The sequence below is a fragment of the Chiloscyllium plagiosum genome, chromosome 20, assembly GCF_004010195.1.
Source record: "Chiloscyllium plagiosum isolate BGI_BamShark_2017 chromosome 20, ASM401019v2, whole genome shotgun sequence".
Classification (NCBI taxonomy): Eukaryota; Metazoa; Chordata; class Chondrichthyes; order Orectolobiformes; family Hemiscylliidae; genus Chiloscyllium; species Chiloscyllium plagiosum.
Genome location: NC_057729.1, coordinates 30,958,136 through 30,964,533, shown reverse-complemented (window position 1 = coordinate 30,964,533; position 6,398 = coordinate 30,958,136). Strand labels below are relative to the sequence as shown.

At 39.1% G+C, this 6,398-nt stretch overlaps 1 pseudogene; it reads left to right on the top strand.

The window, feature by feature from the left end:
• Positions 1-5,082: 5,082 nt before the first annotated feature.
• On the top strand, positions 5,083-5,752 carry LOC122559960 (annotated as a pseudogene).
• The last annotated feature ends 646 nt before the right edge of the window (positions 5,753-6,398 follow it).

Here is a 6,398-nt window from a genome sequence, read left to right as displayed (position 1 = left end):
GGATTGGACCATTTATGGTCTGCTCAGACTCAACCCCTAAGGGTTAAAAAGGAGAGAAAACACAAAGGAAAGACAAATTGAGGCATAATCTGAGTTTCGCAGTGACTTTGCCCTGCATTCTGTGTGAGTCTGCGCAGTCTCATGCTGAGGCATTGGTGCCTAGTGACTGATATTCTGTTCTGATGATTGTTTAGTATTCTGTTCACGTGTAGCACTGAGAGGGGAGGTGCATAACCGAATATGCACTGGCAAAGACCTTTGCTGCAGCAGTGGCCATCTGCTTTGAAAAATACAAGACCTGACAAGTACATGACGCTCACAGCCATGCAGGGACTACATCAGTAAGATGTTTAAAGGGGTATCGTGAAGAGCCAGAACAGCCTAATCTAATCATTAAAATGTAGACACAGTGAAAAGGAGAGCTTAATGACATAGTGAGTTAGGGATGGACTGGTAAAGGCATATTTTTATATAACAAACTATGAAGTGATTTTCAGGACTTGGAGGTGCTGGTGTTGGACTGGGGTGGACAAAATTAAAAATCACACAACACCAGGTCATAGTCCAACAGGTGTATTTGGAAGCACTAGCTTTCGGAGCGCCGCTCCTTCATCAGGTGGTTGTGGAGGTTAAGATCATGCTCACAGAATTTATAGCCAAAGTAATTTTCAGCTGATCAACTTTTTGTCTTAATTTCTAGAGGATGGTTCTACTTTGTAACACTGTGGTATTACAGGTGTTGCCTGAAATTTGGTAGTGTGGTCTGCCATTTTGAGCCACAGAGTAAAAATACATGAATGGACTTCTGATGTTTTCTGCCCAGTGCAGTTATAGAAAAAAGTACTCATGTGATACATTAAAAACCAGAATGCCATTTCCTTCCTGTATTGAAGAACCAGGGATTTTATTGTTCACATTTTGTTTGAACATTGTTAGTACTTTTATTGATGGAACTCGCTTGACTCTTCAGGGCAATTGCTGAAAACAAAGACAATAGATACATTTATCATTTATGTTCCATTCTATGTGCTACAATGATTGACATATTCAGAATGAAGATGGTGACATTTTAGTCATGTGCTGCTGCAGTTTGAAGGAAACAAATATGGCAGCTTGAGCTGAAATAAATATCTTCCCACTGAAATAAATGCAAACAATTTAACATTGCTAACAAAATAGTATTCTGCCTAATATTTTGAATTTGATTATCAGATTCTGTGAAAAGAACAAGGTACATTCAAAGCAACATATTTAGAAATGGGCAAATAATGGTGAAAACCTATTTCACTGATGCTGGCAAATTATCATTTAATGGATAATGGTCTTGAAATGACACCACAGGATACATATGAATGCTTATTAAGTTAATCTGAAATTCCTCTCTCCCATATTTTAGCAGAATTTTAACTCAAAGAAAAAACAGAGGAAGAGATTTAGATGAATGTGTTAAGCATTTTATATGTTCACCTCACACAGAGTAATTTTAGGACCCAGATGTGCAACATTCTGATTGTGATCAGGTATAATGAAATCTAAATTGGCAGACATTTCTTCAATATTCAATTAAAAAACAATAGCTTGCAATTACATAGTGCCTTTAACAATTACATAAAGGTGGGGAATATATATAGGAAAGAATGCTTATTTTCTCAGTTTTTGTTTCATTTCCATTGTTCATTGGTGGCTCTGCATATATAAAAATATTGAGCAAAAGGCAAAGCGAAACCTGTACTCTGATCCAAGCTCAACCTGTTCATCAAATGCAGTGCCCTAGTACACAGCCACTGGTAGTTTTAATCGTGAAGAAAGCCAGGGGGTGGAAATAATCTCTGTGGAAACCTGGCCCACTTTAAAAGTCAAGCCTCATCAGGTGACATTTTACATCTTGAGCCAAAGCTCCTTGGAGTAGTCTATCAGTTCTGTACTTATACAATATCAGGGAAGCATCAGGGCTGAAGAAGGTTCCTGTATTAAATGAGGTTCTGATGTTTGGAGAGGATGTAAGGAAGACTGATGTGGTGGTAGCCCAGTCTATGTTTGAGGAGCCTAGAAGATCTCTCAAGCTTCTCAAGGATTCACAAAACCAAATACCACTGAGCTGGACCATTGAGAAACCAAAACTGCTCAAGATTCAGAAATACTTGTGAATTCCCTGTGTCAGAAAGAAAATCAGCATAAACAGTTTGAGCCTGCTTAGAAGCAGAAAGCTTCCTTAGAGATAGAAGATAATAACTGGTGAACTAGTGATATCAACTGTGAAGCAAATAACTCGATAGTGCTGCCTTTCCCTCTTCCTCAGAAAATCAGGCAAAGGTCAGCCAAAAATGCACATTTCCCACCCTGGGCAATTAATTAAGTAACTCCACCCTAACCCTACATTCTCTAGTAGGATCAGAAATAGAGGGCATTACTCGTGAAGATGAAGCAGGCCCAAGGCATATTGATGGAGAAAGTGAGGACTGCAGATGCTGGAGATCAGAGCTGAAAATGTGTTGCTGGAAAAGCGCAGCAGGTCAGGCAGCATCCAAGGAGCAGGAGAATCAACGTTTCGGGCATGAGCCCTTCTTCAGGATAATAACCTGAAGAAGGGCTCATGCCCGAAACGTCGATTCTCCTGCTCCTTGGATGCTGCCTGACCTGCTGCGCTTTTCCAGCAACACATTTTCAGCCCAAGTCATATTGATCCCAAATTTTGAAGTGCAGATACAAGAAAGCCTTATGAAAGAGGAATAACTGCTTTTGGCTTTCAACTGTTGTTATGGTCCTTGGAAACATCCAAGAATCACATCTACCTTCCTCTTACCTAACATTGTTATCCAACCTTTGGAGACGCACACAATTTCAATTTGTATAACTTACTTCTTTGTTTGAGCAACAAACATGTATAAATTCACAAGCTAATGGTGAACTTTGTTTGTGCTTGTCCAGTACTTTGGAAGGCACTATATAAATGCAAGTTGTAGTGATGCTTCCATTTATGTCTCCCAAGCCACTCTATGCCAGGAAATGATGCTCTGTGATGCCTTGTAACCTCTATGCCAAGATATGCCACTCAATCCACCATCATCACCCTTTAAGCTCTTTGGTGCCAACCCATGTTTTATATCAATCCATCCAATACCATTTGCCCTTATACCTACCATGCTGTCTTTCCTAGTATCCAACATCAGCAAAACCTAGGACTCATACAGAAGTGAGATAAAATGACGTTTTCTGAAATAATACCTAAAACTTTATTACAGATTTCAGTAAATTGAAAAATATCTCTCATTCACATAAGCCCATTCATGTATAAGAACAAGCAGTTCATTCCAGTGCACAATCTGTTATGACCGTAAGCATTAGTATTCATACATAATCCCACTTCATAGAGTCATCACACTGTGAAAAGGAAAGCATTCCACCATAACATTGGATGTTTGTGAAATCAGTCATGCAGCAAGAAATCACTAATTGAAATGCCAAAGCTTATGTCAATGGAGTGAAATAGCAAGATTTTTTAACACTCTCGATGTATTTTCAATGGTTTAAAGGGCAGGACTTTTAAATGTCATGAAAGGTTGACAATTCATTTTGATTAGTGTTTTTGACATGTCCATTTTGACAAACCTCATCAGCAATTCTTAGTCACACTTTTGACTGCCACTTTGACAGGTGATTTTGACACATTCTCTAAGTTCATTTGATCCATTTTTTGTTGTATTTGCTAGGTAATCTAGATATTTTGATGGGTCTTCTTGACAGCAGCCTTTAACAGTTTTGTCAGTTGGTTTTAACAGATCTGTTGTTGGTTCTAATTAACTTGACTGTGATGAGTTTATGCACTTTTGGTGTACATTTGTGCATATTTCTAACAATTTTGTATTACAATCTATCTCTTTCAAAGGTGCTTCAGGACTAGATCCAAAGGGATTTAGTTGAATACTACCAGTGCAATAGAGAGATGGAGGAGCAAGAAGAGATCTTGCAGGGATATAAGGCAAGAGAAGATTGATAAGTTCCCTGTCATCAGTTATGTAATATTAAATATCAATAATTATGGTTGACATAGTTTACAATGTTTAAAGCTATTTAAAATCAAGTTGAATACAACCAAATAATTTTGTAGTACAATGTGCTGTATAACGGTCTGAAAATATTAATGCTGAAGAATGACTTAAGCACCATCCACTATGAGGATAACATACAGACCTAATAGGAAAAGTGCTTAGGACTTTGGAGAAGTAAGACTTACCATCCAGGCTCTCCTCAAAGCCTCTATGACAATGTCTTTAAATAGAACATATACTTAGTTGATATCTTGCAATATACTTGTCTAAGACAAGAACCTCTCATCATTAGATTAGTGAGTATTTTTACTTTAACCTGCCAGACCAAATCAGTTCCTGAGATCCTTACCTTAAAAAGGTTGGTGGTAGCAAGCCTGTCATATGGTGAGCATTAGTGTAGACAATGATCTGAGGGACCAACACTGTGTTGGTTTTCAGTGGGCAACAAATGGACAATAGCTGCTGAGTAAGCCAATTTAAATCCCTCAGAGGAAATATCATTTTTGTTGTGGTTCTGTTCGCCGAGCTGGGAATTTGTGTTGCAGACGTTTCGTCCTCTGTCTAGGTGACATCCTCAGTGCTTGGGAGCCTCCTGTGAAGCGCTTCCGTGATGTTTCCTCCAGCATTTCCCAGCTCGGCGAACAGAACCACAACAACGAGCACCGAGCTACAAATCTTCTCACAGAATTGGAATATCATTTTTTTAAAAAGTACAGAATTACAGGCTGGGAAAGCTGAAAATACGGAAAAATACTTAACGTCTCAGAACAAACTTTGCCACAATAACAAGACAATGCCATGGGACATGGCTACAGTGAGGGAAACCAAAGGCCTCTGAAGAAATTCAAACTGAGGCCACAAACCCAGGGAAGTCGCAAAGCTAGATTTAAAGCAATAGTATGAAATATTCTATGCCCAAGGATCCAGGATCTAATGGAAGTTGAAAGCTAAGAAACCTTATTACGGTCACAGAAAAAGCACAAGTTCAATTATTAAAACCACACTAGAGATACATTTATTGAAACTGCAGACAATGGGAACCATCTGGCAAATGGTATGGGAACACAAAAGCTGAGCAGTTGTGATGTTGAATTGTACCATTGAAAAGGGATCAGTAAAATGTGAAAAGTATTGACCAAGCAAAGAAAACAAAGTAGTGTCATTTGAAGACACTCAGTTCAGCGTAAAATTGTTGACTGAAAATGTGAAATCATAGTACACTGTCAATTACAACGTACCTCAACTGGAGAGACCAGAGAGATCCTCATTATGCTACTTGGCCTGATTATGGAATACCAGAAACCCCTGCCTCATTTTTTAATTTTCTGTTAAAAGTGAGGGAATCTGGCTCCTTGCAGTCTGATTGTATACCTGCTGCCATTCACTGTAATGCAGGCATTGGGTGATCTGGTACCTCTGCAATAGTATGTACCTGTTTTGTTTTGATGGAGAAATACAATGATTCTTCCTCTGTGGATGGCAGAGAAGTATTAATAGAAATGCAAAAATACTGAATGAGATTCCTTCAAACTCCAGATCAGTTGATATTTTCATACATGACTGTTATAAAGAGAGCAAAGTATGTTAAGGGAGCTTCATCTGCACAGAGCTTGGTCACGGTGACAGCATCGGTGATGGTGAATGTTAGCCCAGTGTGGACTCAAGTGGACCTAGCGCAGACTCCTGGTTGGTGGCAGGAATGAGTTTGGGTTCCAGACAGCATCTGCGTTGAGCGCAGGTTTCTGAAGGTGATGGGGAATGCCCAGTAACAGACTTGGTGGCATCGGCAATGGCTGCATTGGGGAGGTAGGCCCGAAGTGGATTCATGGTGGCAGCAGAGTCATCTTTGGGTCAGTGCAGTGCCCAGCAGCATCAGTGCCATCTGTATTGGCCAGGCACATTGAAGCTGCATAGTGACAAAGGTATCATGGAGATGAAATGGAGCCAAAGGGCGGTGACTTTCATTCCAGCAGCATGATGAAGGCTCATGGTGGAGCATTTAACAAGGACTGTAACATTGAACACCTTTTCTTTCTATCTTTAATGTTCTGCCTTCATATTTTATGTTTTTGGTTTATTTTTCTGTGTTTTAAGATCATGTCGGTGAGCGGTGACACAATTCAACATTTTTCACTGTATTTTGGGTTAAAACGCACGTGACAATAAATAAATAAGTCAAACCATCCAAGAAAATATCTGAGAAAAAAAAGTTATTTTATTAGAGGCACAGAACACAGAAATCAACTAGAAAGAAAACATGATTAAAGCAGTATAATTATTAAAGCTACAGGCAATGGAATTCATTCAGTAAAGGTATAAACTATTTATCTGGACCACAGATAGCAGAAT